We start from the raw sequence: 16,092 nt of genomic DNA on the forward strand, positions 1-16,092 counted from the left end.
GTTTGAATAAGAAAAGATACTTCTGATCACACTTAAAATTTATTTTACCTAAAAACTGCTAAAAAACATATTTCATGAGTTTGTTTGCCTGTAGTTCGAAATCCAAAGCAACGACAAGTAGTTTTTTCGGCATGAACTTGCTTATAAAAGTTAAGTAAACACGTTTGAAAGGAAATGGACATTTTCTTATAACACTTCAAATTTATTTAACCTAAGAAACTACGAGAACCCCTATCTCATGAGCATGCTTGTCTGAAAATCAAAGCTCAAAGCGATGACATGTAGATTTTTCGGAATAAATTTGCTTAGAAGTAAGATGAACATGTTTGAGAAGAAATAGAAGTTTCTGATTACACTCAAAATTTATTTTACTCAAGAAACTACGTAAACCTGTTTAATTTTCTTATTCGCTTGTAAATAACAAATCAATTTGATAGTATGTCATTCTTCCAACATAAAGTTGATTGTAAAAATGGAGCTAACATGTTTGAGAAGTAACACAAATTTTTGGTTACACTCGAAATTTATTTTACCCGAAAAACTGCGAGAGAAAAGAGATGAAAAAACCGAATTTAATACTATACCATTTGATTCCACAAGAGTTAAGAGAAACCTAGTCCAATAGACTTTTATGCTTGTAAAGAAATAATCAAAACAAAAATATATTATTGTTTTAAACTTCAATTTGATTGTAGAAGTTTAGAAAACATGTTTGAGAAGTTATGCATTTATGATGTAATGCAATTTGAGAATGAGAAACTAAAAAACTCTATCAGCCTGTAAGCCTGTAAATCATAATTGAAGGTGATGACATTATTTTTTTTTTTTCATTAGAAATTTGCTTATAGAACTTATATCAACATGTTTAAGCTAAAATATAATTTTTGATTGCTATGTAAATCGAAATTGTAAGAAATGAGAAGTAGTTATTTCGGCATTATCTTGCCTATAAAAGTTAAGTGAGTTGTTTGAGAAGAAATATATATTTTCATATAAGACTTCTAATTTATTAAATTTTATAAACTATGAGAAACACTGCCTCATGAGCTAGGTTGCTTGTAACTCAAAATTAAAAAGCGATGACACGTTGCTTTTTTAGAATAAACTTGCTTATAGAAGTTGGGTGAAGTAGATATAGAGATTTCAGATTACACTCAACATTTATTTTCCCTAAGAGACTACGAAAACCCTGTTTAATCAACAAATAAAAAAGAAAAAAAAGACAGCCAAATGCCATCTTACGGATGTTCCGGATCTCCCAGAAGCCCATACTGTTGCCACGTAGGTCCAACACAAGACAATGATAGTGTTTTGATCATTACTTAACGAGTCTAGATAAATACAGCTCATTTGTTTTGAACTGTGAACAGTAGTACTCATTATTTCGAATAAAACAGGTTTGGAACTCTGAGATGCTTCCCAGAACAGGTTCTGGGTACCATAATAAAGACCGTGGCGGCCATTTCTGATTTTTCTCGAAAATTATTGCTATCCATTGTCATGACAAATGGAGATTTTTTTTTATTTCCGTACGGGTTTGGGCCGAAAGGTCTCAGATTTTCATGTAACTTTTTCCACAGGCAGGGCTCATCAATATATGAATAAAAAAAATCGAGAAAAATTCAGGGTCGCCTATTTTCCCGGAAAACTCAGTTGGAAATTTTTGTTTTCCCCTGACACTACCTACTTTGAAAAATCATAACTCAAGAAAGAAGCATCATAGAAACAAAGTTTTTTTTTATGAAAATGAAAGCAAATTTTCTCAGGAATAAAAAAAATACTGGAAACAGTTTTCCACAAAATTTTCCACCGCAGAGAAAATTTGTAAAGAAAAGCCGAAAAAAACTATGTTCCAATTAGTGGAAAAATTTCAAAAATATATATTTGAGAAGGTCATTTCATAAGCATTTCATAGTCATTTTTCGCTGAAATTTTTGAAATGATATTTTTTTTCGTTTTTGAGTTATGGCCAACTTTGTAAAAAATGTGCAAATGTGCCATTTTGAGCCTTTTCTTTGAAAAATCATAGCTCAAGAAAGAAGCATCGTAGAAACAAAGTTTTTTTTTATGAAAATGAAAACAAATTTTCTAAGGAATAGAAAAAATGTTAACTGGAAAAAGTTTTCCACAAAATTTTCCATCGTTGAGAAAATTCGTAAAGAAAAGCCGGTGTTCTCTTCGTAAAATGAAATATTTGATTCGGCTTACTTTACTCTATAATTCAGGTGGTCTTGATAAAATAAGTTTGGATATGTTTTACGTTTTCCCTTCAATTCCGTTTATTTTTTGGACTTGTTCTGAGTAATTACCCTGAGAATATGTCCTCTTGATTTATGATGCTTCACAACATGACAGATTACTGATTCGTATCGCCATCGCCGGGCCAATCATTAAATGACGTCAATACAGCGCTGCAAATATCTTGATGCCATTCTCAGACCCTCCATATAGACATATTCGGGGTTTCAACTTTGACTCAGTGGCATGTAGCGTTCATTTGCCAACTCTGTTTTTTCTTCTCAGCCTAAAGCACCATGAAAGTGTAAATCATGACACCAGCAAACAATTCCGCACTGTGATTTATCGATGTTAGGGACCTTGTGCACTGCTGTCCGACTGCTGGCTGCTGACCCAAGAAAGGCGGCGGCAGGGTCAAATGTTACGGGAACCCAATATTTTGGGTAATGTTGGATCTCTCGCGCATGATGATTGTGGATTATGGTTTACATTTTTGGAGATTTCAAAGCTTGAGAAGGGAGATTTGTGTTTGACCCGGATTTGCACAGAATCTGTGACAAGCATCTGGTCAAAAATTATGCTTCGTTTCGAAAGGTCCACCACATTTTGGTTGATTACGTAAGATACAATATATCTGATGGTCGTAAAGTGATATGGCCGTGCTGGACCTCAGAAACGTTCTCCTAATTTGCATATTTTAGCTATTGCTATATTTCGTGGCAACATTTTTTGCTTGAATAATATTACTTAAGTGTGTGGTTACGTTTTAAAAGGTGACGTTTGACTGTAATGCAGTCTGCATTTGAGACTTTCCAGCCCTTGGAAGGACCTAGGAAGCAGAAACTGCCAAATGTGAGCACATTGTAAATTTACTCCAAAAGCATTGCGAAATCGCCAGATTTCATTCAGTAAAAAGTGAAAGGATCTTTGTTTTCATTAATGCAAATCAATTCACGCCAAGATTGGCAGAGCACATTAATCCGAAAATAAATTGCCACCAGAACGCCTCCGCCAACCTTCGTCATCACCCAGCAGCAGTGATCGCTGATGCTGATTGCTCTCGGACTTCATTAATGGGCATTCGTCCAAAAATGCTTTAATCGATTCCCTTCAACACTGTGAGCGGTTGGTCTCCCCAATAAACGATCTTCTGTTGACAGCCACCAAGCAGCCGGTGCGCGATCGAAGTTCTCCGATATCTCGGAACGATCTGGCTTCAAGGCATCGCACGGAGTCTCGTCGCGTTTTGTCGACTTTCCGACAGTGACGATCTTACAGTACAAGTATGCCTAGATTTGATGAACATTTTGATTTTAAAAATGTCCATTGCATTTATTTGCATGTAATATCGCAGCAAATTTTTAACTAACTTTTTCATATAGGTTTTTCAGTTTGGAGATGATACGAATGTCTTATAACGGATCATTGAATGTAGTTTTTGCAAGTGCTCACCGCATCAAAACAAAGGCGCTACTGTATATGGGATTTAACATTGTGACAGCATTGCTGTTCTGTCAAAAACACAAGGCTTCGGTGCTATCTATGCTTTCCATAGCGACCATTTTGGTTATTTTAATGATCCAATGGAGAGTTAACTTTCGATACGAGGCTGTTTTCCACGACCCACGCATACCTGGAATCACAATAAACCTTTTTCATCACGAAGTTCTAGTTTATGGTCAAAAATTTGAAAAAAAAAAATAGTTATGTTTAATGAGTTTGGGTCATATTGACCAGAACGTGACAAACAGATTTCGCAATTGTTTTTCAACCAAATATAAAGAATTTTATACTTAAAATTGTCTTAATGGCTTATATTTTAAAAATCATGCTAAAGATCTTAGTTTGCTGGTGCCTAACCAAGAACCAAATTTGGCCATTTATTGGACTTGGATTCCACATTGTTGGGTTTTCATTAAGGTCCCAGGAGTGTGGCCAATTCATTCGTTTAATAGAACCATATCATTCAAAACATCGAAACTGATCATAATTTTATTAAAAGAAATATCAGAGATGGGGATTTTTTTTATTTCCGTACAAAGTGGGCTCATATGTCAATGTCAAATTTCAAAAATGTATGCAACCATGAAAATGATTTTAAAATAAGGGCAGAATGACACTTTTTCCCAACCTAACATGGAAAAGGTCCATGTGATGGTATCGGTGGCAACATTAAGCGAATGGCTAGAGATGCTAGTATTAGAAAGTCAGCAGAAATTAATAACGCCAAACAATTTTTCGACTGGGCTGTGGTGCAAAAGGTGAAAGACCAACTTAAAAAAGATTGGGAATTTATCAATGCAACTGAAAATGACTATTCAGAGGCTGAAAAATTCCTTCAGGAAAGATTTTCTAACCTTGTTCCAATTCCTGGAACAAAAAAATATCATTCATTTATACCAAAAGACGAACGAAGCATTTTTGCTAGTGAATTCTCAGATGCACATGAAAACCAAAAAAATACAACATGCTTTGGTCGGACTCGATTATCCGGAGACTCGATTATCCGGGGACTCGATTATCCGGGATTCGATTATCCGGAATTTTAGACTCGATTATCCGGAATTTGATTTTTAATGTTCTTGTTTTTCAATTTTTATGCATAAATCTGAGATAATTTGGTATTGCAATATACAATATGAATTGTCTTGCAGTTTAGAACGTATTTAGGAAAAGGGGGGTTTAAAAAAGTGTTTTTTTTTGTGTATGCTGGCCGAATTTTTTTTTTCTTGTATGGACTCCTACTGTTCCTAGAAAAAAAAATCTGGCTATGCCACCGCATCATATAAATAAAGTAACGAAAAAAGATAATATTTAAGTTCATTTATCAAAGATATCAATATTTTTCTTAGTGATTCGATTATCCGGAGGATTCGATTATCCGGAGTGAAAAAAAAATCGATGCTCCGGATAATCGAGTCCGACCTGTACAAAGAAACGAAAATCTTCTGGTGTTAGCAACCAAAGACAATCTTCCCGGTTGAAAAAATAGATAGTATTAAGATGAAAATGTGAGTTATATACTGAATAATTGAATAAATAAAATTAAAAAAAAAATAATAATACAGTCGAAGCTCGTTATAACGTACAACTTTTATAGCGACAAATCTCTCTATAACGACATTTCCGATGGTCCCTACAAATTCCCATTCTAATTTCAACTTTTATAGCGGCATTTCTCTGTTTGGACCGTTCGCTATTGCGACATTAGTGTTATATTCAATAGTCACTCAATATAACGACATTCGTTTAGCTATTTTAGTACATATTATGATCGTTTTATTCATCCATGCTCCATAACGACATCCAACTTCTTTATAACGACGATTTTATAGCGACATCTCCGTTTACCGACGGTCCCTTGCGATGTCGCTATAACGACTGTAATCTTATTTGTTCCATAGAAGAGAAAGAATCCCTTTTCAGTGTAATGAAAAATTGAGGCAGAAACAGTTTTTTTCAGTTTTTCTTAGCGTTGTAATTTTTCGTGAAAAATATCATCCATTCCGACTTATACTTCATTAAAACCAATCCCATATCTTTTTTTAAGATGTTTTAGAAAATTTGCAATTGCTTTGATAAAAAATCTTTGTTTTCCGATGCTTCGATTGAAATATGGGTTTTCGAAGAAAAGGCTTATATGGTCATTTTCCACAAATTTGGCCACAACTCAAAAACGAAAAAAGTACATATCAAAAATTTCAGCGATTAAAGCTTATGAAATTACCTTCTCAAAAATATATTTTTGAAAGTTTTCCACTAATTGGAACATAATTTTTCCGGCTTTTATTTACGAATTTTCTCAACGGTGTAAAATTTTGTGGAAAACTGTTTCCAGTTAATATTTTTTTTTCTGAGAAAATTAGCTTTCATTTTCATTAAAAAAAACTTTGTTTCTACGATGCTTCTTTCTTGAGTTATGATTTTTCAAAGAAATGGCTCAAAATGGCACATTTGCACATTTTTTACAAAATTGGCCATAACTCAAAAACGAAGAATAAGCACATTTCAAAAATTTTAGCGATTAAAGCTTATGAAATTATCTTCTTAAAAATATTTTTTTGAAAATTTTCCACGAGTTGGAGCATAGTTTTTCCGGCTTTTCTTTACGAATTTTCTCAACGGTGGAAAATTTTGTGGAAAACTTTTTCCAGTTCATATTTTTTTTGGATTTTTGAGAAAATTTGCTTTAATTTTCATATAAAAACTTTGTTTCTACGATGCTTCGTTCTTGAGTTTTTTTTTTTCTATCTTTATTAACGAGATTTTTAGCCCTGGGCTAGTTCATCTCGGGACCAACGACTTTACTTCCCTTCCGAAGGAAGTCGTCACTGAAATTTTTAGTGACTATCTCGGGGATGGGATTCGATCCCAGGTCCTCGGCGTGAGAGGCGTCTGTTCTAACCACTACACCAGGTCCGTCCCCAAAATCTTGAGTTATGATTTTTCAAAGTAAGTAGTGTCAGGGGAAAACAAAAAAATTCCACCTGAGTTTTCCGGAAAAATAGGCGACCTTGAATTTTTCACAATTTTTTTATTCATATATCCATGAGCCCTGCCTGTGGAAAAAGTTTCATGAAAATCTGAGACCATTCGGCCCAAACCCGTACGGTAATAAAAAAAAATCCCCTTAAACGCCTATAACTCAAGCTATGATGTTTGTCACGCACTCTGCACTGTGCGACGGTCCACTAAATCGAGGTTTACCTGTATTGCCATTTATGCTGCCATCAGAAGGCGGAAAAGGGGCCTCTCAACACTTGTTTGTTCAGCCGATATCTTTGAAGTGGGATGGATTGTGAGTACAGTTTCTGAAAACCCTGCAGTGGCAAAGTCAGAAAGGACCGAGCAGTCGATGCTAGTGTCTGTGTGCAACCTATTAATCATACACTTGAAATCGCTTGACGGTAAGCGATTCTATTGTGGCTGCATGCTGCGGTACATTCTAACGAATCCATAGTGATCGTGGCTGGCTGATGACAGGCGGTCCTCGAGGGCACAACCCCAGTCGGAGCACACAAGGCCACCGAGGGGCTCTTGGGTGTGGCCGCCGCCGTCGTGGGAGACTCTGGAAGACTTGAAAATGTCAAACTCGCTATAATAGCCCCCCTTTCGAATCTAATCGTTCTATCTCACCGGGCGGCGCCTGAGTCAACACTGAGAGAACACTGAAGGCGGAAGAAAAAGATTTTTTATGGGCTGAAAAGTTGTAAATTGATAATGGTGGGTTTCAGTGTCGAAGTGGAAGTTTGTCAACGCCAAAACGTATTGAGTTGGTGGAAAGGTAGGGCTGTTGCCAACAGGTGCACCAAGCAGTAGTGTTCAAGCGTTCGAAGCAAGGTCAAAGAGTTTTATGGGGTGCTAAATTTTGAAGCACAGACAGGGTTTAATGACAACTGGATTCAAATCTGACATGGAAACTGATTTGTGCTGGCGAAGTGGTATGAACTTGAAAAGTCTTTATGGCAATCAATTGATACATTTATTGCATTTAGGCAATTTTATTGTGAGCTAGTAATATACCAAAAAGGGTATAAGCTTAATGAGCCTATGTGAATATATGGATTTCCTTTTCCTAATTAAAGTCCAAAACTAATGGTAAGTTGATTGTGGTTAATCCCCTCGCACTTCTAATTCTTTGATTTTTCTAATTGAATCAACGTATTGGTAAGCCCAACCGGAAACATCAAAACGAACGGCGAGTACAGTTTGCAAATCCAATGCGATTTGCTAAAATGTCAAGGGCTATTGATGCCTAGGATAGCGCTTTGAACAGTTGGAATCGTAATCCACAAAGACCCGACATTTAAATCTGAATGCGTACCTAAATTAATAGCCGAAGATCCATTGGGGATAGGAAACTTTTCGCCGGCAAAATTAGTTAAAGCAAAATTTAGGATTGGCTTGTATTTTTGCGAATTCAAATTTGCATCCCGCATAGCTTCGAAACACGTGCTCAAAATTGGTGGCTTTAGGGTGAGATCTGTGGCTGCGAGTTGATTAAGAGGAGGAACATACTAGCGATATTCATTTGTCTGCCGTTGAGGAACATGCGCGAAAGTTCAAAGCAGTGATCGTGATTGCTACGTGTACTATAAATAGTTACTGATCGTTGGGCGAAGGCAAAATTAAATTTTTAATGCTGATAATACTGATTTTTCCATTACATTAATGCCTTTTTAAGGTTTAGCAAAAATTCTTTAGTATATTGGACTTCAGAACTTCATAAACATAGTCTCCCAGCTGTACTTTTGAACAATAATAAAGTTTATTTCTTCTTGACATTAACTGCCCGTTAGGAGTATGGGTAGAGCCTGCTTCTCTGCAGTAATGATCTGAAAGCTTTAATAGCCTCTGAAACTATTTTTGAATTTACCATCGAGGTAGGGAGGTATCGATTTACAGAACACAAAACTAGTGCAAATACGATCCACGTGACCATCGAGTTAGCCATGAAAACCATTTTTTATATGGTTCTTCTTCTCCTTCTTCTTCTTCTTCTTCTTCTTCTTCTTCTTCTTCTTCTTCTTCTTCTTCTTCTTCTTCTTCTTCTTCTTCTTCTTCTTCTTCTTCTTCTTCTTCTTCTTCTTCTTCTTCTTCTTCTTCTTCTTCTTCTTCTTGGCATTGCGTCCTCGCTGGGACAGAGCCTGCTTCTCAGCTTATTGTTCTTATGAGCGCACTTCCACAGTTATTAATTGAGAGCTTTCTCTGCCAAAGTTGCCATTTTTGCATTCCTATACCGTGTGGCAGGTACGATTATACTCTATGCCCAGGGAAGTCAAGGAAATTTCCATTACGAAAAGATCCTGAACCGACTGGGATTCGAACCCAGACACCTTCAGCATGGCTTTGCTTTGTAACCGCAGACTCTAACCACTCGGCACAGGGAGGCCACAGGTTGGATTCAAAACTCCTCCCAATAGTTACAAATAACTATATAAACCAAATACAAACTCTAGTGGAATTAAATGCTATAGTACTAAATTCGGTTTTTTCATCTACTTATAGGTAGTCTACTAAACAGCTCGAAGATTTATCATCAGCTCGAAGATTTGTTATCATATATAAACCAGCTTTGATTCAAGTTTTTATATTATATCTATTCTGATAATCACGGCCAATGAAAACTCGTTTTAATATCTCAGATTTCCTTTGAATTAGTGGACTTACATATTCAAAAGGGCGTAACTTCAAAACAGGCCCTACGATTTTTTTTTTAAATTTTGCCCAGACATGCAGCTTAGCTATAGAAAACGACTGGTGAGCACAGATTTGATGGAGATTTTATTTCTGATAATAACGGTCAGGGGAGCACCGTGGTCTGGAATTTGAATCAAGGTATCCGGAATAAGAATCAAAAGGGAGGTGGTGTCCAGAAGAAGAATCATACATAACGATTTATTAAGGTTTATCCAAGATGTGGAATTCAAATCGTCACCTACTTTTGGAAAAGTAAGTGTGTTAATAACATAATAACGCTGAAAAATAACAAAGAATAATTTAATGTACATGCTTTAGATACCTCAATTCGATTTGATTCATATTACGGACACTTGAGGCTTCAGTGAAGTACAACTCATCGCAATTTTTATAAATTAAATCATGCATTGTAAAGACGAATTCCATGTCAAATCGGTCAGTCTCAGAACTCGATAAACCAATCTTTTTGACTCAATAATAACTTTCTTGAATGGCCTATGTGTTTTTGCATTCAAATTATTTTAAAAACTCTTGTTCTGAAATTGTTGATTATAGGGGAAAAATTTCTATGGAAAAATTGTAGCGGGGCGTTTGGGCCACTAGAAAAAAATATATACATCGAAAAAATAGTTTATTTTTTATCATGAAAAATTCAAAATTAAATTCAAAATTACATCTTTAATATTTTCAAAAATTCAATAATATAATCTTCAAAGGAAACACATATTTGAGACTATGTTTCATGATGATTATATTTTAAATAAAAAAGTTTTCCTGCGAACAACTTTTAGTAGTTTTTTAAATTTAGTTTTTTTTGTCAAGATGAACACGTTTTGATTATACAATAAGCATCTTGAGATTATTTTAAATTTTAATGACTATCATTATCAACCCTCTAGAAGTAGAAATTTTCAAGTTATTTCAGGTTTAATGCAAAAATGTATTAATTCAACAATAAAAAAGGCTATTTTCATTATTTATTCGCGATACTGCATCTAGTTTTTTTTTAGGTTTTTGAGAGTTTAGTCCATATTCATTTGTACTGACTTATTTTTCTTATTTAAAATCCGATCCACGAATAACTAATGAAAATGGCGTATCCTATTGAATAAATAAAAAAAACTTGCATTAAATTTAAAATAACTCGAAATTAGCTAGTTCTAGAGAAGTGATTGTGACAATCATTATGGTTTAGAATAATTTCAAAATACTTATTGTATCATGAAAACGTATTTATTAGAGTGGTTCAAAATATCGTTTCTGCTCCACACCGCTCATTCGATTCAAAATCGAATTCTGAGTGTCCTCCCAAAATTCGGATGAAAATTGAGACTGCACAAGCCCTTCAAAGTTTATATGGGGATTACTATGGGAAATGCTAGCAAATCATCCAATCGGTTATAGTGTTTGTCCATGTGCTCTTGGGGATTGGAGCTACGCTCAGTAATTAGTTATTGATTTACATCCAATCGAAAATTCTTCTACAGTGCTCATTTCAAGCGTGTGCTAGAATAAGGGCGTAAGTCGCATGATCGATTTCTCTTCGTTGATTCTCTCTTCTATGAATAAAGGTGACAAGATGTGGATTTGTCATATTTTTTTCACTTCAGGACGCAAGACTACATCGCTGCCTAGCGTCCTGAAGTGAACAAATGCTAACAAACCTGCTTCTTGTCATATTTATTAACAGAAGAGAGGATCGATGATGAGAAATTGATCATGCGACTGACGCCCATATTCTAGCACATGCTTGACTTTTTTTGTTTTGAACGGTCATGGTTTGCTTTGGATTTTGATGGTCGTGTAGAAAAATGTGAATGTCGAGGTGGTAAATGTTTGCTACAGTACATTTCCCATCCCTGGTCTTGGGTGGTAGGTCATGATTTGGATTCCATGTCTAGAATTAACTTTAATAAATAGATTTTTATTACGGACAGCTCTGGAAAACACAACTTGAATAGTCAAATCATTAATTAAACTCACTAAGCCATTATAAAGGGTGGTAGGACATTTGGCATAAAGTCGTTTGGCATAAAGCCGTTTGGCATAAAGTCGTTTGACAATTTTCGACTCACTCTCATTTGATTAACATTAGTCGCCTCACGTCACTCGCCTCACTATATTTTTAGATAGTTTTTGGTTTCCATCTGACAAAAGGACGGCAATCGATAACATTGATCTACTCAAGTTATCAGCGAAAAGATAAATCGATTACTGAAGTTACTTCGATGGGTTGTGTTCCTTTTCCCCGAATGTCATTACCCCGAACGCCAGTTCTCCGAATAGTTTTTGGCACTCATAATTGTCGTTAATTTATACATTTCAGAATAGTGAGTGAACTTGCCATCTGATATGCTCTCTTCTTGATTTAATTGGTGGTTCTTTCGAGTTTTACCGTCATCAGCGTTTTTGCCAACATGTGTATAGCCGAGAATTCTGTCATTCTTACCTCCTTCTTTTGATTGCTTATCGTTCTTCGGGGAAAAGTAGCACAATCATTTCAAAGATTCTGAACGCAATTTATGTCTTATTATGCCGCAATAATTTTTGGCGTCCAATCTTCTATTAGTTTTATCATAAATTTTGCATTTTTTAAAAATAGGCTGTTCCTTATATTTCTACTGTTTAAAAATTTTATTATATAGTAAAGCTTAATTGTTAACCATTTTTATATTTTGCTGTTTTATCAATCCTTGCAAGACGTGCTGTTAGGATGATTATTACTTTAGAACCTGCGAATATTCAAAATATATTTATTTTTCAAACACGTGATCTCCTTTCTAGACATGCTGGAAAAAATATTATTTCAATCACAAATTTTCCCTTCTTTCAATAATATATAGTGTTTTTGATGTACATTTCCAAAATTAAAATTTATTTTGAACCGTTCAAAAGTTTTGCTACAAGTAATTTCCTTCATAAATGTGTTATTCATTTGAGTTATGCTGTGATAACATTTTTTTTTGCGTTAGAGCCTTAAATATTTTAAACGTAAAATAATCTGCTCTCGTATTCAGGCTATTTTTGCATTATGCTGCAATAATAGATCTTTGGATAAGAGATTTTAATATTTTGCAAATAAAATCTCCCATTTTTACCAAGCGATTTCCATCAAGTTTTACGTCCAAACTGGGACAGAGCTTGATCCACAGCGAAATATTCTATGAGCTTTCCCTTTATTAATAACTGCGACTTTCTTTGCCTACTATTATTATTTTCAAATATGTATATTGCAACAAGCTCAAAGATACTTTATGTTCTGGGATGTAGATAAAATTATTATTCCTAAAAGATCTTCCACCGGACCCGTCACGAGTTTTATTTAGTTATGCTATCTAACGTCACAACAATTTTTTGCAATTCATAGCTTGGAATATCTCTGAACAACTACCACGCTTATTAAGAACCTATAAATTTGTTTTGCTATGGACTCGGTGGTGTTGATATCGGTAAAAGCTTCGAAAATACCGATATTCATTCTAAGTCAATAATTATGCCAAACGACCATTATGCCAAATGACCATTATGTCAATCGGCCATTATGCCAAACAACTTTATGCCAACCGACCTTATGCCAAACGGGGTACAATCATTAGAAAGACGTCAAAATTAGATTGTTTTAGAAAATGTTTATTAAAATCATATTTTGAGACATCTTTTCCATACAAAACGGTACTTCAAAGAGGCCTTAGGTGTCCATAATATGAATCGAATCGGTATTCGGGGAAGTGGCTTTTGAACATTACCCTATTTGAGCTTTTGTGGGACTAAAGGCTGTATTTAGTTTTCTGAAATTTTGAGTACGATTAAACTATGTTTTTTTGCGATTTTTTAGTTAGATGATAAAGAGTAACACTGATCATCGATGTAAAAAAATAATTGATTAAATTAAAAAAAAATCGTTGTTTTCTAAAATCATGACCCCTCAATCTAAATATGTAGGCCATACTTTTACAAGTCATTTACTTTTAAAATACCGTAAAGCGGGATATCTTTACAGCCATTCCATGAAAAACCGATCTAGTGGGTCACTGAATTCCGTGAAAATTTGCTATTTTGTTCCTTATCCAAAATAAGGATACACGTGTTTTTGGATTTTTTGATTAGGGTAATCGTTTCCGAAATAGGGTGACCAGAAAAATCGCATTTTGCAAAATTTTTATTAAAAAAAATTTAACTTTTAAACCGTTTGACTGATTTTCAATCTTTTTGGACGAAATGAAAACTCACTTTTCAGGAAAAATATAAAATTGTTTTTTTACTTGAAAAATAATCAATAATTTCCGTTTTTTCGTGTTTTGAAGGCCTTGGGACCAAAGGGGCTATTGCTGTTTTCATTTTTTCTTGAAAGTTCAGAAAATTTTACGTCTACTGTCAAATTTTCAGCGATGTATGTTTTTTTTTAGTTTTTGAGATATATGTTTTTGAAAATAAAAAATCAGTCATTTTTCATCGGCACATACTGTAGGTCTCAGTGCATTAGATTTTTTATATATTTTATCATAACTATTGAACAGCTCAACCGATTTCCAATCTTTTTGTATGGAAAGAAAGCTTGAAATTTCAACTTTTTAGAAAAAAAAATATAAAATTTTGAAAACATATTTTTTTAATCATAATAAATAAAAATTTCAAAAAAAAACTTCGTTTTTTAATATTTGTTCATGTAAAAAATTTTTGTAATTTTTTTCTTTAGATTTTTTAATATAGTCTGAAAAGTTGAAATCTTAAGCTTTCATTCCATAAAAAAAAAATTGGAAGTCGGTTGAGCAGTTCAAAAGATATTTTTTTTTTAATAAAAAATCTGATGCGCTTAGACCAACAGTGTGTGCCGATGAAAAATGACTGATTCTTTATTTTCAAAACAAATATATCTCAAAAACTGAAAAACATAGATTGCTGAAAATTTTACAGCAAACGTAAAATTTTCTGAACTTGCAGAGAAAAAATTAGAACAGCAATAGCCCCTTTGGTCTCGAAGCCTTCAAAACACGAAAAAACGGAAACTATTGATTTTTTTCATGTAAAAAAACAATTTTTGTGAAATTTTATATTTTAACCGAAAATTCAAAATTTTTAGCTTTCCTTTCGTTCAAAAAGATGAATAATCGGTCGAACGGTTCAAAAGTTATATTTTTTTTAATAAAAATTTTGCAAAATGCGATTTTTTTAGTCACTCTTTTTCGGAAATGGTCACCCTAATCAAAATATCCAAAAACACGTGTTTCCTTATTTCGGATTAGGAACAAAATAGCAAATTTTCACGGAATTCGGTGACCCACTAGATCGGTTTGTCATGGAATGGCTGTTTGATAATCTGGGTAACTTTGATAGTGCGGGACGTACAACTAACTTAACACTTCAGTCGCCACGCTGTTGTTTTTTGTACAACACTGCTGAAAAAACCTCGCTTTTCGTACACAATAGTAGCGTTGTGGTTCTGACGGTGACAAACCACGTGACGAGTGGAAGGTTAACAAAATAACATGAATTCTGATAAAAGGTTATCCATAAACCACGTGGTTATTTAGGGGGTGGATGGAGTGTCTGTCCAAGACCCACAGTCCATATAAATAAAAAAAAAGAGTGAAATACCACAAAGAGGAAGGGGGTTCCGGAAACTAAAAAAAAAAGAACACGACCCCTAATCAGTAAAGCAACGAATGCAAACGTCATAGCTGTTTTCGTTAGAATCGAAAACATTTGACGCTTTATATTTTATAAAAAAAATTGTTGAAATCTTAGCATTTATGAAATGTCAACAAACAATCTGATCTCCTATCACTATTTAGTGAATTTCAAAGAGTTGGTCATTTAACAGCCTAGTTGTAGTGGAACTTATGGAATTAAATAAATAAATAAACTTGTATTCGTTATTTAATCTCATAGCGAGAACATCTTCTCAAATTGGGGTCATTTTGGTAATCAAATTCAGTGATTTGCATATGAAGTCATACTTCTAGAGGTATGCAACGCAATACTAAACGTAATTTATTCGAATTGTGAACAAACAGTTTTTAACTAATATTTTAAAAACTATTAATTTATTATGAATTTAGTGTCATAACATAAAAACTTATTTGTATCTTAAAATGCTGCTTGTCGTGTTTCTTTGAACTTTAAACACCTTTGTATGTGATTTTTTTCTTCTTTCGATTATATAGAAAGTATTAGCTACCTACATTCAATATAAATCATTATGCCATCTTTAATCAGCAATCTATAACTGAGATAGCAGTACTTGTGCCAAAAACTATGAAACAAAATCATTATAACGGAGAGGAAAAATAATCAAAGTTACCCCCATGTTACACTACATGAAAGCTGCATAAATACTCCCTGTGGAAAAAATTCATTAAGTGGTATTTTGGATCTACAAATGATCTCGGGACAAACCCTTCAATTTTTTGGCCATCCAATTATATATATATATATATTTTTATTTTTGAATATTTGATTAGTAATCAATTGCACACTAATGTTGCTCTTATCATGCTCATATTTACCACACTCTAAGACGTTGGTGTATGAACCAAAAAGTTCTTTTTTAAGCTTTCTAAAACTCCAAAAACATACCAAATTTATGTACCCTCAATTTGATCACGTGCCTATAGATTATTTTGATTTACGAGTCAAAATGGAATTTATAAGAAG

The sequence above is a fragment of the Aedes aegypti genome, chromosome 2, assembly GCF_002204515.2.
Source record: "Aedes aegypti strain LVP_AGWG chromosome 2, AaegL5.0 Primary Assembly, whole genome shotgun sequence".
Lineage (NCBI taxonomy): Eukaryota > Metazoa > Arthropoda > Insecta > Diptera > Culicidae > Aedes > Aedes aegypti.